Source organism: Protopterus annectens, chromosome 7.part0, assembly GCF_019279795.1.
Source record: "Protopterus annectens isolate FY-2018-M chromosome 7.part0, PAN1.0, whole genome shotgun sequence".
In the NCBI taxonomy this organism is placed as follows: Eukaryota; Metazoa; Chordata; order Ceratodontiformes; family Protopteridae; genus Protopterus; species Protopterus annectens.
This window is the reverse complement of record NC_056739.1, coordinates 1,217,227,785-1,217,251,227: the sequence shown is the minus strand read 5'-3', so window position 1 is coordinate 1,217,251,227 and position 23,443 is coordinate 1,217,227,785.

Here is a 23,443-nt window from a genome sequence, read left to right as displayed (position 1 = left end):
GGATCATAAAATCATAGGAGATTGCTAGGCTAATGGCTCCGGGGTTCTTACAAGCCTAGCCAATATTTATTCCCAAAAAAGAAACCCCAATCAGTACCTGTCAATGAGGGACACAGGTCAAATCCCTGGGATAAATTTGTGGTTACCCATCCACTCATCAAGGTTGTGCTTAAAGAGGGTCAGAGACATACTTTGTTTGAGGTGCATGGGGAGTCTATTCCAGAGATGGGACATCCTCTGGGAGACAAACCTGTCACTCCAGCAAGTTTTGTTAATGTCACATATTAGATTTAAGCCTTTAGATCAGGTACTATGCAAGGAGTTAGACTAAAACATTCACCGCTGCCTAGTCCTGAACTCAGGACCCTGTCAACCACAGCAAATGCATTAGCCCACTAGGCCACTCAGCTGTGTAGGCATCCACTACAGGTTGACCTGTAGTCTTGTAAAAGTCGGACTCGTGCCATGGTACTTGCATAAGGTACTGAGTTCTGCAGTCTATGTACTTAGGTAGGGGTTCTGTTCTCATGGCAATCAACTGTGTGTTTGTGTGTGTATGTGCACGCGCATGTGTGTGTGTGTGTGTGTGTGTGTGTGTGTGTGTGTGTGTGTGTGTGTGTGTGTGTGTGTAGTATTTTGATAGTTACAAATGTCCAAACATCCATTTTATGCAGGTCTCCCAACATCTTCTCTCCAACATGTCCTGTTGATACCATTCACCATAAGTTGACCTGCAGTCTTGTAAAAGTCAGACTTGTGCCATGGTGCTTGTGTAAAGAACTGAGTTCTGTAGTCTGTGTACTTAGATAGGTAGAGGTTCTATTCTTACTGCAGCATGTGTGTGTGTGTGTGTGTGTGTGTGTGTGTGTGTGTGTGTGTGTGTGTGTGTGTGTGTGTGTGTGTGTGTGTGTGTGTGTGTGTGTGTGTTTGTGCTCTTGCTTGACATTACAGTGAGCCCTCCACCAGCATGTGAGACACTGTTATTACCATATTCTCCTCAACAGACACTGCTGATGTCATCAGCTATAAAATGTTGTCTGACACACTCCAAGTCAGACTTGAGCTTATCTCTTATCTTAAATACAGAGACCTGTGGTCTGTGTACTTAGATAGGTAGGGGTTCTATTCTCACTCCAGTCATCTGGCTGTTTGTGTGTTTGTGCTCTTGCCTGACATTACAGACAGCCTTTTACACCAACATGGGGAGACTGTTATTACCATACTCTCCTCAACAAACACTGTTGATATCATCAGCTATAAAGTGTTATCTGAGACACTTCAAGTCAGACTTCAGCCATTGCACTTGCCTTAAATGCAGAGATCTGTAGTCTGTGTACTTAAATAGGTAGGGGTTTTATTCTCACTGCAGTCAACTGAGGGTATATGTATGTGGTTGTGCTCTTGCTTGACATTACAAAGATCCTTTTACACCAGCATGTGGGACACTGTTATTACCATATTCTCCTCAACAAACACTGTTGATGTCATTAGTTATATATGATTTGTGGATATGCACTATTCCCACCAGGGTGTGGTCAGAGATTGGCCTGGCGGCCAGGCAGAAGGCACCTCATCCTATATGATACAGATTACAGTAACATGAATTACAGTCAATCCACATACATCATGGCATGGTTTGTAGGCCGTGTGTTTTCTTGGTGAGAAATCCCTCTATTCTCACCAGCTGCTGCATGTGTCTGGTGAGATACATGCAAAAGAGAGCATTATACTCAGTATTCTGATGAGGTTCGAGTACAGTGCTGTCATACAATCCTAAGATCTGAATATCATGGCATAATGTATGATGTGCACAACATAGGCTTTCAATACCAGTGTGGACATTTGGTGGTCGAAGTTCAGATTGCTATATGCATGTGTTCCCAGTGCTTGCATCACTGGGTTTCAGCATTGCAGGACTGTTGTCAATGTTGTAGTTAGCATGGAATTTCACTTTTCAGAAGGCATTTTTCTGTAGATTGTGTGGCTTTGTCACCAAATCATTCATCTGTGTTAGTTCCTCCTGTAGTATGTTATCATCATAGGTGGACTCAATGATTGCATACAGTATGCAAGAATCAGAAAACATGGTAAGCCGAACACCATAAACTTTAGCCTGAAGTTTTGAGAAATAGATTCCAAACAGTAAAGAGCCAAGCACAGATCCCTGGGATACATCAATGGTGACAGCTATATTGGTACAATTTGATTCACCAGCTTTCACAATATGTGTTCTATCAGTGAGCAAGCTGGTTACCCATCTAGTGACATGAGGTTTAATACCAAGCTGGGAGACTTTCTGAATGATCTCTGCATGGGAGATTATCTACAAACGCTACACCAGTTGAGGATAGCCAGTAATCACTTTCTTATCTACATCCAAGCCTATCACACATAATCAATGGACTGTGACAGCATCACAGATCACCTGTCACTTGACTCATCACATACACCTTCCTGACATGGTTTAATACATACTTCAACACACCATCCACCCAGACTATGTTGCTGTAGAAGGGTGTTTTCAACATGCAGCCACATGAGTTGGGGATGGACATCACCAGATGCATGCATGTATAGACACATCTTGACTTATCTCATCTGTGAGGTAGACTAACATGTCATCATGGACCTTTACTAAATGGACACTAGTAATATCCCAGATGTGTGCAACACAGCTTTGTGAGTTGTTAATGCTACATCATGTCTGTTACATCTGCTATATGTCCTTCAAAAGATAATCAAGGGCATGCATGATAACACTATCATCCTTTTGAACTTGACCAGCCCAAGGCATTTGACACAAATCCACACTGAGATATTCACTCAGCATTGTCAGATGTGGTCATATACACCTATATCACCAAGTGGGTAAACCAGTGTATCACATACATGCCATTTAAGTATGTCGACATGCATTAAGTGACCTATATCTCAGGCCCAGTGATTAGGTCCATACATCAGGGCTGTCTGCTAGGCATTTTCCTGTCCATAATTTAAGTAATGGACATCACAGATGACATACACATTCTGTGTCCAAACAGCTGACTGAAGGACTACAGATTGTGGGTAATCATTGACTCCATCTGTGATATCAATATAATATAGACAGTATCAACACACACCAAAGATTGCTGCCACAAACATGACAGCACCTGCAATGACAAGAAAACATGGGGGGGATTTGTTACTTCAGGAAAACAAACACACAACATAAGTATAATGTGGACATCACACCCTATAATCAGACCAATAGGTATGTGACTGTGTCCTGGGGTAGAGAGTAAATGGAACCTCCACCAGCATGTAGTCCAAGTGCTGACTACTTCCTTGTATTAACAAAAGTACTGAGTATGTGAAGGACATCCACATCAGAGGCCATAATACCTCTACAGTTCCTAGCCTTCATCACACCAAGAACTGAGTACAATGCACCCTTCTTCATGTACCTCCCTACACATCCTCCACTGATGTGTAACTGAAGTGTACCACTTTTGTCACAGTGAGCTGTCACACAGCTTATTGGCCATACCTAGGTATATTTTTGTGGCATAAACATTAGTGTCTGATGGTGCGGAACCATCATCAAGGTGTTACACCAGAAGCATGTGTGGTATCTGTTCTGGTGATGCACACAGTACATGCATAAGTGTTTGACAGCATTGATGGCATGGGTTACATTCATGACAGTGTGGATTGTGCCAGTATATATGCCATGCACACCAGTCAACTAGCCTGTATTGATCATAATGACACATAGGAGCATAGCAGTGTCCCCCCAACACATCCAACAGATGTTACAGTGCCAGGACACTGTGTGTGTCACTACCCTCATAAAGTGTGGACGTATCATAATAGTTGTACAAGAATCATATCTGATCAGTCTAAATCAAATATGTTATTTCTCATTTTATTTACTTATTTGACAATTGTTAACCGGGTTGGTCCAATTGGGCCAGAAGCCCATTTTCAGTGAAGACCCAAGGAGAAAAGCTCCATAGTGATACAAACAGAAAAGATTAGTACAAAGCCATACAAAAAATGAAGGGATGGTGACATAAGGTAGTAATAAGCAGTTACACAGGACAGAGAAATCATGTACAAAGCAGTCATGCATCGTGTACAAAAGAGAAACATACAGAGTGTGATAAAATGCTACAGTTGATAAAAGTAAATTAGGTAAAAGGGTATTTACATAGATTGTTACAAAAATATAATAAAATATGCATATACACATAGCTTGTGGCTGCACTTGAAAGTGTGGTATGTCATCTTTATGAGAAAGGAGAAAAGAAATGGGAGTTATCCCAGTGAGAAGAAATGACGAGAAAAAGATGGAGGATGGAGAAGAGGGTGTGGGGCTATGGTAGGGTATACACAGGGGCAGAGACATGTATTTACTAGGAAGAGTTTTAGCCTTTTTTAAAATGTTTTGGGTGTGAGTTATATCGGACATAAGTGATGAGTTTGTTCTAGGACTGGGATACTGAGTATTATATTGGAGTTTGCCTATGTTTTTGTTGGGTTTGTAGATGTCAAGGATGATTGGAGCTATGAAGAGGATGGTTAAGAGTATAATAGAATACAGGTGAGGAGAGGGAGGGGCAGGCAGTAGGTTTGTATAGAACTGAATGTGTGATTTGTAGCTGTGACAGTAGGAATTGTTGGGGGAATTCTACCCAGTTTAGTTTTTTTTAGTGTATGGCAGTGGTGAGAGTTGTAAGACAGGTTTGTGGCAAATTTAGCTATTTTTATAGGCTTGTTCAAGCTTGGAGAATAATGAAAATTGTATGTTTGTAGAATTGGAACAGCATAGAGTAGGCAGGGTACAAGGAACTATAGAAGTTTTAGAATTTGAGGTAAGAATTTTTATTTCTGTAAAGTAATCCCAGTTTTTGATGTGTTTTTAATACTCTGTTGAATGCAGTTGAATTTTAAATGATCATCGATTATGGTGCCTAGTAGCATAGTGTGAGATTCCATTTTAATGTTAGTGTTGTCGAAGAATGTGATGGTAAAGATGGATTTGTGATGGGAAAGAGTCTGAGGGAGGAAGAAACGGAGTTTTGTCTTTTTTGGATTTAAAATAAGCCGATTTTCAGAAAGCAATATTTCAAAGGACTGTAAGGAGTTTTAGGTATGTTTGTGGAGGTGAGAAATGTTGTCAGAGAAGGAGATAGGTGTAGAGTCACCTGCATATTGTATAACAGAAGAGTGGCTGCAGGCTGTATGGAGGTTGTTAGTAAAGAAGTTGAATAGGAGGGGCCCCAGAATACACCCCTGGGGGACTCCAGATTTGATAGATAAGAAGGGGGAGCAAGAAGTGTGCCATCTCATGGATTGTAGCCTATTGGTGAGGTAACTGGAGAACCAGTTAGGAATGGAAGAAGAGAGTGTGAGCTCGGGTAATTTAGTTAGTAGTTTGGAATGAGATACTAAGTCAAAGGCTTTGGAGAGATCACGGAGTAGACAGGATACAACTTGGTTGTTGTCTCTAACCTCAGCTACATTCTGAGTAAAAGATAGTAGGTCAGTGACAGTACTGTGGTTTGGCCTAAGCCCATGCTGGGTAGGAGTTAAAATATTTTTGTGGATTAGTTTGAGAAACTGAATATGAATGCAGTGATGTCAGAGGCATGAAATTACTGGTGGTATTATTCTGATATTGTCCTTGATTGTGCATGCTTCTTTTAATTGTTGTCCATGAGCCTTTACCTGTGTCCCATTTGTTGGATACCTCTGCTGAGATTACACTCATATTCAAGTAAATCAGTTTGCACAGCTTCATAATATGCATCCAAACCCAATTGTATGTCAAGTCCCTGATAGAAGTCCTCTGCATTACTCATGTGAGGATAATTATCTCACACAGGCCCATCATTATGTCACCTTGTGTGACAGTCGCATAATACACATTTTCACTGTGCAGTCCCTACTGCACCATAATGATATGTGATTGGTGTTGCTGCTACAACTATCTTCCACTGACATGCCCTCATCTGCTGTACATTAGGTTGTTTCACCTGTCCTCTTTCCCTGTGTTCATTCCTACAATTCATCTGTGTGTCTCTATTCAATACATTTTACATAGCAGTCCATGTACCCTTACAGATCATTTATACAGCTTCAGTAGTACAGAATGCCAGGAAAGGGATTTCACAATATTCTGCACTGTAGACACACTGCCTATACTGTGTTTGAACTATATACTTAACATACTACTTAACTGTCCAAGATTTTCACAGAATGTCCAGATGTATTCCTTATCAAATTTGTGATTTTTCTGCCATATCACTGGGATGATCTCAGGACTGATGTGATTCAATAAATACATACATTTGAGTTTTAGACTTCAAATCAAATCAAATCAAATTCAAATCCTTCAGAACATGTATCATAACACAAACCTCTGGTTGTTCTAGCACATTTCGAAAGAACAAATGTGTCTCTATTTCTGGGGCATTGTTCCCCTATTATGTTGGCTTTTGTCCAGATGTCTTGCACTAAGAGATGAAAAGCTATCTGTGAAGCCCTGTGGATTATTGTGACATTCTGTGAAAAAACTGCAGACCTTCAGTGCTCTGATTTAAACAGGAGTGCTATCTGTGTTCACTTACTATTGCCAGCCATGAAATCTCAATTATTTACGTTTAAATGTGGTGTGTAGCATGAATATGCAATGGGCACTGCTGCTCACTGCACACACATGTAAACCCCATGTAGGCTTTGTGGGAAGCCTGCATGGAGTTTATTGAATCCCCTGTTAGAGTTTATCTAAAAATATAAAGTCTTTGTTCTCTAAAATTAATCCAAGAGTACACAGAGAGTTCTACGATATACTAGCTGGCTTCTAAAATGGACCAAGTATTAAAATGCTACCTTTAATGTTTGAGGAACCAAAATCATATAAGGGTGGTATTTTTGTACTGCACGCTACCTTCTTTTTAACAACATTGGGATGACAAGGGGAATCATTTTAATAGCTAGATATAGACTATGTGTGCAAACTTCTTGAACAATATTGCCTGCATGTGGGGGAAGATAGGCTCTGTCTTATTGTCTGTATTTCAGCTGGGAGACTTAGAGGAATATTGGTCATTCAGCGTTAGTCTAGAAGGCCTTATTGCTTGACACTTAACCACATTGTTTTTAACAGTGTTGACTGCTTGACTCCTTAATGCAACTAATGTTACACTCCTTCTTTCTAATGGTTTTAGTAACAAACGTTTGGGTATCTATTTGTTTTAGAAGATTAGATGCTATCATACTGCAGCAGGCTGTTTTACCTGAAGATACACCCCAACCTTACAGAAATGAAGGGTTGCTTAAGCACGCCATAAACCTTTGAGTAATGAACATCATAACTGTGATGGCATGATCCCTAGAAACTCTATTGCCATGTTTTAGTTGAGTTCCACTCATTGTGTTTTACAGTCTTCACAAGGATTACAGAACTAATTTTGTTATTTTTTTACATTTGTTAACTGAGAATGTCCAGCTGGCAAGTTCCATTTTTAGTGGAGTCCTGAGAAGATAACTCAGACACAATAAATAAAAAGAAAGCAGTAAGTAAAAGTAGACTTTATAGACAGTTACATAAAGTAAACTACTTAATTCAACTAATGTATATAACACAGTCTTAAACATAGTTACATAAGAAATTATATGTGTTGTATAATGTACATTTTCTAGAATATATATCAATATGAATTTAATAACTTTAGTAAGTAAAAAGGACTCATTATTGCTTAATTCAGTTGACAGGTCCAACAGCTGCACAGACGCCGGTGGTGTATATAACCTCTGCTATGTAGCCTGTCTTCTGTGCATCTGTTGGACTTATGATGACTAGTCCACTTACTCAGTAATCAAAATGAATAAAATAAAACAAATAAAAATAAATATGACAAATCATTTAAATATTAAAACACCAATGGTCAGCTCTGAGGTACAGTGATGATTCAGATTGTTCCCATTTGATTACTCCTCTGGGCATAGCCAAAGCGCAAATATGTCTCCTCATTATACCTCTTTGCAACACATTGGCTGCTCAGATGCTTCACTGACTATTAAGATGCCCATTCTCACCACACAAGTATTACTGATGATTCAGTCTTCTGATAAATAGTATGGAAAATAAAACATACCTGCCAGCAGGTTCAGTGGCAAAGACAAGTGCTCCCAAATTTTCTATATATATTCTTTTCTGAGCTTTTGCTTTGTGTTTACATTCTGAGAAAAATGTCCTTGTTATATTTTAGCTGTAAGGTTGCTAACTTCTAAGTTTCTTAATAAAATCTGTTGCAAAAAATCATTGCTACTGTTGCATCGATCTCATGCATTCACTGAATCAGCTTATGTGTTTAATTATTTACTACTTTATACAGCTTTTGTAATGGAACTTTTCTCCCAGGGCCATACTGTAATTGGATAATGCCTGGTCAGACATCTTGGTTAACATCAAATAAATAAATCATTTTAGACATATTTAAATAGCAAAAGCTGAAGCCTGTTGTAAACATAAGTCGAAGTTACTGATCCTTCGTTTATAAAGTCTCCAGTTACAGTCTTTCAATTAATAGTAGATATATGCTGTTCAGTGCATTTGTTGATAGTGATTTTTTTATTTATTTAGCTTGTTAGTTAGGTATGTTATGTGATTGTTATTTATTTATTGTTTAATTTTACTAGAGTTTTTTTTGGCAGAGTTAGTGATATCTGTTGGTTAAGCTATGTTTAACCTGAAAATTCAGAATGATATTATGAAATACAAACAATCTGCATACATACATTGAATACATAGCCGGCCTTAGGCATAGGCCAACTAGGCGGCAACCTACGGCACCGCTGTAGCAGGGGCACTTTTTCACTATTTATTTGGTGTAGGTAGACCAGGATGGGGGCACCAGATGGTGTGGTAGGGGGCGCCGTGGAGCCCTTTTTCCTAGGGCACCACTTGACCTAAGGCCACTCCTGATTGAATACAGTCAGGAAGCAGTTGTGTTTGGAGCCCAACCTACCTTTACAGGAAGAAAATAAATATGTAGCTGTCCTTCATTCTCTTACCTTACACAGTCTTTTAGAAATCTATCTCTGATAACAGAGAACAGGTAAGAAAACCTGAATATAGCTTATTAATGCAGCATCTCAGGGAATGCAAGTCTATGGTCAGGTTACACAAACCTCAAATATCTAGTTCTGTTTGAACTAAAATGGACAAATTACATAAAATGTTTATTTTTTGCATAGACAAAGCCTTTTACATCCCAGTTCAAGCAGTGGGAAAATTGCTGTACTGCTGTTTTAATATGACTTCAAGCTTCCAGCAACATGGGGAAAATTAATATTTTCTTGCTGTGAAAATTTCCAGTAAGTGGTTTTTTTTTTTGCCAAGTTAAATTGGACAGATAGCATGTTATCCACTCAGGCTCTGATACCATTAATGCATAGTATGTGTATTTTGTATGTTAATCTGCTGGAAGCCCCCAACTGATAACTCTTATTCTAGGTCCTTTCAGTGAAATCTGGTTAATATGAAATTATAAACTGAGACTGCGACATTGGCATATGTGCTATAAAGTTAGGAGGCATAGAAGTCAAGTACTGTGTTTAGCTAGCCTCAAAGAAAATGTCTTAACACAAGCAAACCTCTGCCATTTGGGTTCTGTATAAAACGGTTTAATAAATAAAATTATTTTGCCTCAAAGATAAAATAAAATGGTTAGATAAGCTGATTCATGCAGCAACTCTCTTCTCTTCAGTTTTGGTCACAGGTAAGTAGCATATAACAGATTATTGCATAATTAAATGTTCTAACAATGATAACCCACCACATATGTGAAAAAAGAAGGATGTGATTAGTATTTTGTATCTGTATGTGTATATATGCACACATCTTAATGTCTGTGCAATTGCGTATCTGCTTGCCTGTGCACATCCAAGCACAGATGATTGCCAGGAAGGTTGCTCAGTTCTGATGAAAGAGTTCAATTTTAGGGGATGTGAGAATATACAGTACAATCAACACTTGTTACTCACTGCTAGGTGGGTAAGTTATTTTCATTTTCTCATGTTCAAAGACTGTAAATTATTTTTAAAAAACGTTTTAGTCAATCATATCAATTACTTACACAGAACTATCTTTTTAACACCATCATACTATTCTGCCATTGTTTTTCTAACTATACTAGCTTACTATTTTCCAAGTAAATATTTCAAACTCCACCAAACTACCTACATCCTTTCTCAATCACCCATCAGCCCTTTATCATCCCTCATTTTATTACCCCACCCAATATCTCACCTCCTTTAAACCCATGATTACCAAATCATAATATGAAATGATACTCCAGCCAGTTTATAGACCCTGATATTACTTTACTAGCTGCTAATAAATAACCACTAGCTGAAACCCTATCCCCAACCAAAATGTTCTCATAGTTGTTCAGATATCAATTAATGTGATTTAGAAATTCTGTTAACATCAATGTTATGGCCCCAAATATGAATCAAAGTCTAGAAGATTTGCACACTTTGCTTAGAAGTGTTTGATGAATAATTTTACACTCCAAAGAACTTTTCCTCAGGTAGATTGCAAATGTTGGAGGTATGATGGGGAAGAAAGAAATAATAGGGAGCATATTTTTTGGGTGTGCAATGAGTTGGCAGTCTTTAAAAATTCCCTGAAGACTACTCTATTAGAAATACTGGGTGACCAAATTGGTCTAACTAAGGTAATGATTTTTCTGAGCTGTGATACAGAAGCGTAATTATCTACGCACAGTAAAGCCTTGCTGAGTTTCATTCTGCTGGCTGCCAAAAAAACAATTACTAGAAAATGGAAATCAAACTCTAAACCAACTGTACTACAAGTAATGACTATAGTTTGTTTGTGTCTTTCGGCTTTTCCCAGTTAGGGGTCGCCACAGCGGAACTCCAGTCCGCTAATGATTGGCAGTAGAGTTTTACGTGCTGGCTTGCCGGGCCTAACGCACAACCTTCAACAAAGGAACGCCCGTTCACGTATGTCACCACACAGAAGACGCTCTAACTGAGAATCGAACGGGCAACGTCTAACTGTGAGGCGACAACGCTACCGCTATAGTAACAGAGATAAAACAACTGGAAGTGGGATCTTTAGAAAATGGAAGTTGCAAATTACACAGAAGAAATGGGAATTGTGGGAGCAATACATGCAGAATAATGCTTTGGAGGAGGAATGAGGTTTAAGGGAAGACAAGAATTGTATGAGGTGTATAATTCACAAACTGAAAAAAAAAAAAAAAACAACTAAACCACAAACTGAAGAAAAGCCATAAAAGCTCAACAGCTTAAAAGCCCTGATGTGTTTAAAACAACTAGATACAAACCTCTGGCAAAAGCTGTATAGTAGAAAATGCTATGTAGTAGATGAGACCATTAAAAATCTCTTTAATAAAAATTGTTAAAAATAAGATAAGCACTTTTGTTTTGTTTCACCAGAAAACTTCATTAGATAAATCCAAGGAAGTAAGGCCAGGAATTTATGCAAGACATCACTCCTCAGCATCCAATCAAAATATCAAAATTGAACCACCGCCCTTTTAAGGCAAACTTGCATTATCTTCTTAAAGCTTTAATTTTAGCAAGCTGGAAGTAGAAATGCATTCATTAATGTCTGACCAAACATCAGCTTGAAAAAACAGTTGCCAAAATACTTTTCTTCTTTCTAGAGAAATGTGCCACAGGCACCGGTTAGGTTGGCTTGCATAGTATTCCCTTGTGGATACTTTTTATAAGGAAGGTAAGAAATTGAGACTTATGTTACTCAACAGGGGATACCCTGACATTTTTTTACATAATATCTTTTCTGAAGTGCATAATAAAAGAGCCAGTAGGTTTTATACACTATTTTTAGAGCTGAATATCAGGGAAGAAGTGAGGGCACAGCAGTTGAGAGGACAGGACATCCTAAGCAGTATAACCGGGGCTGTGTCCTTACATACAATAGTGATGCTGAATTGCTTAGTGACATCATTAATAGAAACTGGAAGATTGTTGAGGTTAGTGGAATTGACCATCAAAAAGTGGGGAATGCCCCTTGTATTATATTTAAAAAGGATTGGTGTTTAAAAAAACTAAATTGAAAGGATAGGAAAAACACCCATGAGTGGGTGCAATAAGTTGGGGACATATAGCAGTGGGAAATGCAGATTTTGTTCTCATATAGATGAGGGTGAATCTATCTAGCTAACTGGAATTGGGAAAAGAAAGCACCCTAAGTTTTGTAATTACCCTACAGAAATAATAGTTTATGTTACACAGTGTAGGAGCTGTCCCTGTTTTTACACAGGTAAAACCAAGAAAGCCTTGAAGGATAGAATATACAAACACATGCGTGATATAATAGCTGAAGAACAAATGAATCCACTTTAGAGACGTATACAGCAATCTGAAGAATATAAATTTTTTTGTAATTGAATTGGAATGAAAAGGGAGACCATGGAAAATTAAGCTTGAGGTAAAGGAACTGCAGTAGCAGGTAAAAACACAAGCCACTGGACCCTATGGTTTGAATGATTCAGTGTCCATGGTATACATCATTAAAATGAAATCTTTGGATTATTAGGTGTTTTTAATATTCCTAATTTATCCAATTATTTTTATTTGCATGGGTGATGATGTTTTATTATTATTAATAATTGTTCATTTGGGTCTATATTATAAACCCAAAAGCTCTAAATAGCGAATACATGTACATCGACACATAAAGGTCGATGTACAAAAACTGCAAAACACATAATCAATGAAAATGAAAACACCAAACGTATTTGTTTAGCCAGCAGCACGATCATGGGGATGAGGAAATATATCCTTTTCTCCACTGTAGTGCAGTCTTGGAGTTGGTATATTTAAGTAGAGGGGGTGTGAGGGTGCAGGGGGGCTTGCTCCCTGCAAAAGTGGGTTAATTTAATTTTATTTAGTTAGTTTGAGCATACCTGCATGGCGCTGTTGGTTGAAGAAACATGTTCAGTGTTTTCATTTTCGCTGATTACGTGTTTCGCTGTTATTGTACATCGATCTTTATGTGTCGATGTACATGTGTTCGCTATTTAGAGCTTTTGGGTTTATAATTTAGACCATTAATTTTACATTTAGGATTTAAAGTTTCTACCTTTTATGGAATTATGGCAATTTTTATTATATGTATAAATAGTGTTTTTATCAGAATTAATTAAATGTTTACTTGTGACATTGGAATGTGGAGTTTGGGGGTTTTAAAAGCAACATGGTTAAAGCTTTACATTAACTCTAATGAAGTCATATAATTGTTAGGGGATGAAAGGTTCATAGATTCATAGGTCGGTACTAGGATATTGGCCCTAGGGCCTATACAAGCCTAGCCATAACAATTCCCTGGCTATTTCTTCCCACAATATTTACTTCCCTGGTCCCCTGTCTAGCAGGGCAACTGATGAGATCCCCAGGGTGAATTTCCTATCTCCCATCCAATCGTCAAGGTTCCTTTTGAAGAGGGCCAAAGAGGCACTATGCTTGACATGTATAGACAGTCTATTCCAGAGCTGGGGAGTCTCTGGGTCAGGAATCTATCCCTCCAGCATGTTTTGTTTATTGTGATGACAAGGTTTAGATCCCTGGAGAGTGTGGCTCTGTGGTATTGGGATTTCTTTAAGTGTAGCATGTCAAACAGCTGTGGGTTTGACATGGCCTTGTATGTGAAGCAGAGATCGCCTCTGAGTAGATGATGTGCGACAGAGTATAGCTGGAGTTTTTTTAGATGGTCAGCATAGGGCATCTGCTTTAGGCCTGTGATTCTTTTAGTGAGGTATTTCTGTGGCCTTTCCAGTTGTTGCAGATGTCTTGAGAGGTATATACCAAACAGGACATTATATACTATAATGGAGCTAATGAGGTATGAGTACAGTGGGACAATGATCTCCTTTTTTCTGGATGAAAAGCCCTTAGTGATGAGGTATGCCACATCTGCCAAAGGTTTAGTCTTTGTATTTGCTGTTTAATAAATTTTATTGTAGAATTTCTATACTGCCTTGTGGCTTCAACACTTTGTCTGGACTGCTTTATCTTCATTTGGAGTGCATCCTCTAAATGTAGTCACACTAGAAGGACAAACAATAACAAAAAATTGTTCTATCTGAACTATTCTTTCTGCACATAATTCTCCCTCAGCCACAATTCCATTAAAAGTACAGTTGTATAAGTAAAATATATCATAGCAGTATATGTTCAGTGGATCACTGCTGCGGTAGTGTTAGCTATATGGAGTATATCCTACCAAGGATATCACAGACAGACAGCTTCCAAAGCTTCAGGCCACTGTTGAACCAGAGAACAAAAGGCCCTGAATGAGTGTTGGCTATGTTCTTGACACTAACTAGAAAACCTTTTCCACTTGTTAATGTACAATTTTCTAAAAGTAGGCTTTCTTGCCTCCAATAGTACCTGCTGCACTTCCTCAATAAACGGGTGCCTAAAAGGAAACTAGGCCCTATTATCCAGGCAGTCAGTGAAGTTGCTTGATGTCAAGGCATGTATCGAAAACTCCTATTTTTGTGTGAGCAGATCCAGTCTGTGAAGAAGCTTGTGGTTATTGGCCCTGGTCATTTCCAAAAGAAGGGAGAACTATGGTTGCCAGGGCTAGAAGGAAATTGTCACAGGGATCTTTGGGGATTCCTTCTGAATCTTCAGAAGTACCCTGGATAATTGTGGAAAGGGTAAAAAAGGATACAGGAACATTCCTGTCAATGAAAAGAAGAAAAAAAGAAAAGTCATCTGTTTTACAGCATAACTCTCAACATCTTAGCCCAAGAAATCTGGACAAAGTCTTAGATTTTGGGGTGACAAAGCCCCAAAAATAGGGACATTTTTTTAAATAGTGCTCTTATAAACTTAGAAAGTTGATATGATAATAGGTTTTCCATTAGTATGGATTTTTTGAAAGGTCTAAAACTCAAATGTCTGTTACTATGTTCTGACTTCAATACTCAATGAGTTGCCAGAAAACCAAACCTTTTATGAGTAACAGACCAAAAACGAGACTAAATCTGGACAGTTGACAGGTATGTTTTCCAGGCCTTCTTGTATGGAGTCCTGGAACAGAATCTTGACAATTGATTGTTCAGACAGGAAGCAAAGAGATTGACTTGAGGAACTCCCTGCAGATGAATTAAATGTTGGAAGACCCTCTGAACTAGTGTCCATTCAGTTGGGTCTGCCCTGGTCCTGCTTAGCTTGTCTGCTACACAGTTTTGCTCTGGAATGAAAGATCATCTGTAGAGTGGGACTGTGCTGTGAAGCTATATCCCAAGCTAACATGACTAGTCTGCAAAGGGGGTACAGCCTTGTTCCACCTTGCTTGTTGATGTACCACATGATTGTGACATTGTCTATAACCACTTGAAGAGGTCCCGCGGTCCAAAGATAGTTGAGAGATTTCAGTGCCTTGATCAGGGCCAGTATCTCCTTGATATATATGTGCTTGCATCTGCCATTGGTGTCCTACACCCCCTGCAGTTTTATCCCTCCTGAAACTGCTCCCCCTAGCAAAGTATAAAGTGTTCATGGTAAATGATTGATTTGGAGCAGGGAGGGAGAATGGAGACCTGAATTTAAGAATATCTGTTTTGTCCACCAAAAGATTTCTCTTCTGACAAACCACAGCTCTGAAATTTGAAAAGATAAATGGTGTTGATTCTGGGATCAAATGGATTTTGAATACCACAATAATGGAGTCTTGCCAGGGATATCATGAATCATAGATGCAATGAGACCCAAAATCCTGAGGTATTCTCCCACATTGACTGAAGTCTGACTGGAAAATCTTAGAACTAGATCTAAGTCAAGATCTATTTTTTTCATGTGGAAGTAAAGGTCTTTGAACTGAGGTGTCTAGTTGACAACCTAGGAACACAATCCTGTTTGAAGGAGTCAAGAAAGATTTTTGAATGTTCTCTTGGAATCCCAGCTTGTGTAAGAGATCTCTCATCCAAAAGATAGAGAATCCTGACATTTTAAATAAATGCTCTACAAAGATAAGCAAGTCAACTAAATATGAAAAAAACATGTATAGCCTGTAGCTTGCAATGAGCTGACACTTTGTGAATAATCATTGTGCAGTGGATAGTCGAAAGGGTAAAGCAGAGAACTGATACTGTGATCCAGACACACAACATTAAGAAATGCCTGAAGTCAGGATGAATAAGGATGTGATGATACGCATCTTTTAAGAATAGTGTTGCCAGGAAACTTGAAAGAGGAAGAAGAGGTAACGGGTTGTGAAGTGACATCATTTTGAATTTGGGCACTGTCACAAACAGGCTTAGGAAAAGAAAAAGATCCAGAGCTGGTCTCCTATATGCTTTTTTCAATGGCACTATAAACATCTTTGAGTAAAAACCTTTCCCTACCTGGGATTGAACAACTGGTTCTGTTACTCTTTTATGCAGCATATGATGTATAACTGGAATAAATAAGAGTCTGATCCGAAGGATGAGGAATGACCCCCTAGAAAAGAGGAACTTTCAACCAAATTCATCTCTAACCTTGATTGATTTTTCGAGCCTATTTGTCTGAAACTATCTGTTGCCAGAGGGAAAAATGCAGATACAGAATTTCTGGAATAAAAAAGGAGCCAGGGTGGGAGGGGTTCACATGGTCTCTTGAGTAATCAATTCAGACTTGTTAGACTATCCTAGGTTTTGGGAGGTTCAAGACTTCTGTTTGGAAACCCCTTGACATTTCTTCTTAAACATCTGTTTACCTGTATTTTATTGAGACTGTTTATTCTTTTTTTTTTAGCAAAAATTGGTGGAGGAGATAGAAAGCACTTGGAAAATTTAGAAAAGGAGGGCTAACAAATCTTAGAGACTTCTTTAATCAGTTTGCCCCTCTCATCACACTTTTGATCACCTGTACAGCATAGACCAAACACTAAATCTCAGTCCAAGGGAGAATTTAAAATCTCATTTTAACATCATTTGAGCCATTCTGCAAATACAGCCATGCAAAGCTCCTCAAAACAGCACCAGTGGCCATAACCCCGGAAGAAGAATCAACAAAACACACAGACACAAAAAAACACACTATAAAAAATGAGTAGTGAACTGTACAATAGAAACTAAGTTATGTAAAACAGGTGTTTCTTCACAAGAAAAAAACTGCATATAAAATATTCCTCAGACTATCACAATTTGTCAGAACAAACTTTAACGTATGAGCTTGACAATTCAAAATTCTGAAAATAAAAATTGCAGAAGCATACACCATTTCTCCCTAACCTATCAATAATTTTCTCATCCTTATTAGAAAGAGCCGGACTGGAACTGACTTGGCAGCAGTGAGATCAAGTAATGCTATCGCTGCTGGATCATGTTTGGAATAATATATCAAATTTAAAAGGCTGAGAAACTTTATACAGCCTATCTGCCCTTTCAGGGGCAGCTGGCTGACTGTCAGGAAAACTGGAGGCAATAACACACATCCTGTAAAGCAGACAGAACAGGAGGAATGAGTGTAATTCCTGGAAAATGCGGTAACAACTCATCGAATTTTCTGAAGGACTGAGAAACCCAAGTGTTCTCCCACTGAAAACACTGGGAAAGACATCATTGTATAATAGCAATAATCCACTGCTGGGAGTGAGTATCACAGGATTTGCCCACAGCTGGCTTTGTTTAATTATTTAGGTTTCACCCTTGAGATCAAACCAGACCAACCATGGGAAATCCTGTTGCACCCACACCCAATCATGATTTATTGCCTAAATAATTAATTTTGTGTTTTCTTGCTTCTGATAATAAAATCATACTGCCTGTAAGTATACTGGTTCAAGTACACAAATGAAAACTAGATATGGGAAGTTCCAGACTAAATCCTTTGTTATAGAGTATATACGAAAAGTGTTTGTTTATAATATAAAACAGCATAAACTCACACTATAAAAAATATTTACTTTTAGCTCTCATTTTAATAGATAAGAATACTTTGCTAACATTTTAGTACTAAATAATTTACCGAGTACCTTTCTAAATGACTCTTATGATTTAGAAAAGTAGACTTTTGAATCTGATTATTAGAAGTCATTTTGTTCCATCCTTTCCCCTCTATTCTGTTAGCTTTTCTGTGAACTTGTTTATTCAGTAACTGTAGATATATGTGTGCTTATGGAATCAGCTTTGTTTTGTTTGAACCAGTAAGCCCAGCAAACCCAATGCACAACAGCCTAAGTGACATAGTCAGTTATGTTTTATTGATATGCGTAACAGCCTCAGTGACACACTCAGTTGTTTTATTGACACCGTATATCATTTTAGATAAGTCTCTGCATTTATTTATGTTCTCATGCATGTAAATCCCATTGAAGGTTTTTATTCCTTCCATGCTGAAACACTATTTGTTTCTGAAAAACACAGCACTTACAATATTTCATCTCAAATGTATTCATAAGTTGTTGATTAGTTTTACAATGTCTGCCATCCTATGGACTTCTAACAAGCATTAATTTTAAGAAAATATCTGCTTACATTTCCAAAGGAGAAATAAACATTTATTTATTGTGCTGTTACCTCCTACTGCACTACTTGTGGTAAAGATTAATATTAATTTTAGAAGCAAATATGCACAGAACACACTAGGATGATATCATTTAGGCTTCTTAGTATGCTTTTCTTGAGGTAACAAACAAGTGCATTTTAAAATCAACATTTATCATGCATAGCAAATTTTCCAATTTAGCATATGTGGCTAATTTTATCACATGATAATGAGTTTTATCCCACAGCTGTGAATTTGGATCCCTCTGTACCCATTTGTACACTAAATGACTCTTGGCAAGTTACCTGACCTGATCAGTGATTGTGTGTGGGTCTATATTAGAACAGCGACTTTTTAAAACGTCAAATGTTCTAATATCGACCCCTATTCAGCGAACGCTGACAATATCGAACATGCAGAACAGCAAATGTTTCCCAGGGAAAAAATTTGCTGTTCCGACACACATACACACAACACAAACACACCAAACAAACATCAATCCACACATATATACACCTAAAATCCTACATCTAACCCTACACTAAACTGTACACACACCACTAGCTATCCACTTACCCTAACCCAAACCCTAACTCTAAGGTCCGTCACTATCGCACACTCAATCCACCTGCGCCCTAACCTTAACTCACCTACCCCGCCCTAACCCTCATGTCCACACAATCGCACACTTACCTGACCCACTCCCTAACCCTAACTCACCTACCCCGCGCCCTAACCCTCACATATACACAGTCGCACACTTACCTGATCCCGACCTGTAACTTTCCACCACAGTGCTGAACATAGTGAAGCCACAGGAATGGTCAACCGAATTCCTTCCCTAGGAAGAAATTCAGTGTTCCGCAGCTTTGCTGTTTTCAGCATTCACTGAATAGGGGTTAATGTTAGAACATTCAAAGTTGTGAAACTTTGATGTTCAAATATAGACCCATCGTGTGCCATACCTGTTATTTTAGTTAGCAGTCAGTCTTCCTTTGACTACCTACTTTATCAATTTCAGTGTCACATGGGGGCAGGATCCTATCTCCGCACTAATGGGTTCAAGAAAAAAATGCTTATACTAAATAGGGTGCCAGCATATTGTAGGAAGCTTACATATCCACAAATGTCAGTTTGCCTATGATATGTCTTTTGGAAAGTACCAACATAAATCCTGCCAAAGCTATCCCGAACATGCAAAAACTACTTAAAATACAGCTCAGCTGAGAATCCAATTAGAGAGACAAATGTTATGAGGCAGCAACACTAGCCACTCCACATCTGCTCTGCCATTAATCAATTAGTAATAAGGTAAAATTACAAATAACTACTCTTTGCCATGCTTGTATTATGTAATCTCAGAAACTCTCCCTTGGGAGTCTTGTCAGTAATGATAGTTTTCAATGGGTTACTCATCTATCAATTGTCATGTAATGACTGTGAGAATTTACCATACCAGTATTCAGAACACACTACTGGAATATATGAATAAATTGAACACTATGTTTGTCTTTTTGATAAAACACATTGAACAAATATCATGTATTTTATCCTTGCAAACCAAGAGGAGTAAATCATACTGAAGTCAGAAAACATACCTTCCAGTCATCACAATGGTATCAGCTACCTATGCCGATCCCTGAGCTTACATAAAGGGTTAATCTCAGGTGATTGCAGAATGGCAGGATAGAAAGGGTTCTACGTTCTGAATACAGTTATCCTTTGCTGGGCTTCTAACATATCTTGGAAAGAGTGGGACTGGTATTGTGTATTCTTGCTAAATTGCACTTCTGTAGGGGATGAAGAACAGAGCAAGATGTCAGTACAGCATAAATAATGAAGACTTGCCCTTTATTATAATGGATAGTTCAAGGAGGTTCAGCTATAATTTTCAAAGTCCTGGCATAACGTGCTAAACATATTGTGGACCAGCTAACATCCTGCCAATATACCATAACAGTATTTACAATGACGTACTGTGCCATGTGACATGACTTCTTTTGCTGGAAAACTGCACTGTCCTAATATAGGTGTGTGTGTGTGTGTGTGTGGGGGATACTCTTTTGAAACTCCTTAGTCTCCAAGTGTACTACATCTAAGGTCATGATACCTTGGACGTAAGCTAATTACACTGACTCCCTTTTATCCAAGTTGGTGCATCCACAAAGGTAGCACAATCAGAGTTCAGGAGGTGAAGACCAAGACCTCCAAATCAAGCATAAAACAGTAATGAGGTCCCCTCCCTGCAAAATGCTTTAAAATTGTGTCTTTTGAATGTACTCTTGCAGTGACCAGAACAGCAGAACAGTCTGGCTAGTTTCATTGGAATTAAGAAATCAATGCAGAAAATTCTGGGAAACTGATGATTAACTTATAATTGTATAATAAATATGAATGTGCAGGGAGTACAAATGGAAGTAAAATGATTTTTTCTCCTTGTCCCCCTCCCTATTATCTTTATTGTGTAGTCGTCCTTATATCTCTGTGGACCCATTATTTTCCTTTGTTCTACACTGCATAACCTCTCTAATCATTCTGACAAGTAACTGCTCCTTTCCAGTGAGAGTAGTCGTTTTCTGCAACCACATTTGCTACCAGATTGATGGGAGAGAATGTCTAAGCACCAGATAACTGCCATCTACAAAAGGAAGAAGTATTAATTTATTATGACTACCATCGACAAAAAGGAAGGAGTATTAATTTATTATGACTGGTATCCACAAAAGGAAGGAGTATTAATTTATTATTACTACCATCTACAAAAAAGAAGGGGTATTAATTTTTTTTTATACTAGTTCTCGCACACAGATACCAGTTCCACTAGTGCTTCCACCCACACATTACTGCTTTCTTCAGCCAGATTTAGCATTCACATGGTACTGACCAATCTTTCACAACACAAGGCATCCACTTTTGGGAACCACTGCATGAAATATATGATCACTCCCTTACTACAAAGCTTTCTGTAGCCAACTTAAAATATTTGAATCATGAAGCCTCCTGTAAGCGCTATCCAGTAGGTTGCATAACCTAAATCTAGTCCCCTCCCTTTAGCAGTTCATTTCCATTTTCTTCTTTCTTCCCTTCCTTTCAACCTTCCTTAACTTTTCTCTCTCTCTTCTGTCTTCCCTTTCCCTATATGCTTTATTATATATACTGCATATAGGGGAACAGTTACTGTATATACTGTATTTTGATCCAGTTGTGTAATGTGCCTTACCTGCTGTTTTTTTAAGTTATGGTTCTTTTTTTACTAAAAGTTATATTTTTAGCTGTAATACTTAGCACTTGCTTATAAAACATGCTTTACTATTCACACTGTGCATGCATCTGTTTCAAATCTCAGCTTTGTTATCTTCTATTGTTTTTCTCACTGAGATCTGTGTTCTATTGTAGTTAAATAAAAATAAATAAGTGAATGGAGGAATGTCATATAGACCTTCATAGATAGTTTCAATTATAGTAAAAATCACCACTCCTTACCCAGAAAATATAAATATGCTATCGTTTATTTAATTCTACCTTTCGCAAGTCATCATTTATGCGTTGGCTCCAGTATTTCTACCCAGGTCACATGCAATGCATCAGGGCATTGATTTCTTTGTAAATAAAGATGTTAAAAAAGGACTTCAATAAAATATGGATTAATGTTACTTTAATTAACCTACATAGTTAAATGAGCAACACTTAACTTCCTTAAAATAAGTGCATTTCGCAACCTAAGTATGTTAACTTGTAACTAGAAACCTGCTTTTTCTACCTTGCAGTGCATGATGTTTGTTGATTACGCTCCAATATTTGGAAAAAGACAAACCAGTTAAGTGCCTGAGTGGTGCACAACCCGACTTCTGGTTGTATAAACTGCTGGTGTTTACCTTGCAGAAGTCAGTGGAATGGTGACTTATTTGACATAATTGATAATAGATATGAAGCTTTAAAAAAAGCAAGTAATAGGATGAAGGCAACTAAAAGCAAAATATAGGCATTAGTCAACCTCACGGCCAGTGCAGAGAACGAAACAGTTGTCCTGAATCTGACTGGAATATACTGATGTCCAGCTTTGTTACAAAGTTATTGTAAGAGCTAATCTTGGACAGATTTAAAGAGCCTGGTAAAAAATTAGAGAGTTTTATGGATAAAGGATTCAAAAGAGACACTGAAGCTGATGAAATGTTGACTAGCCATCATCAAGATGATAAGATTCAGAGAAAAAAATCCCTACAAACCAGGAGAAGGAATAGGAAAGTGACTGTGTCAAGTTCATTAAGGAAGAGTGGGTGTTATAAACTGATTTGCAGGCAAAGAAAATTAAAATTGAGAAAGAGCATAAGGTCTTCAGGCCAAGACCTGTGGCAGCAGCAGGAAAACCTTACCATATACTGATGATGCTGGAAACCTGACAAGATCAGCAAAATAGTAGAAAAAAACAGCCTTTGACTCTTCAGTTGAGACCACAAAACGAGAGTCCAGTTCTTGGTAGCTATGTATGAATGTTGGGTAATAAAGCTGATGTTCAGGATGTTATATCTAGCTTTTTTGTCACTTTCCTTATAGTAGTGGCCAATACTTTTACTGATGTAGAACAATTCTTCACTTCCAGGGGGGACTATGAGGTTAGAGAGGTGAGTAATGGCCCTGTACATGAACTCAAGGAGGCAAATAATATTCTAGTCTTACAGGACAATGAAAGTTCTATGGAAGATGAGCATCGAAGAGCAAAACCACAGAGTTAGTTGTGGTGGCAACAAGAGTTTCCCATTTTAAATATAATATGCAGGTAAAAAAGAAGGTAGTTGTACTAGCAGGAAAATGACTTCATTGTTTATAATGAATCTTCAATCCAGGATTGAAGTTTAATTTTTTTTTTATTCTGATCCTTCAGAAGCCAAGTAGCATA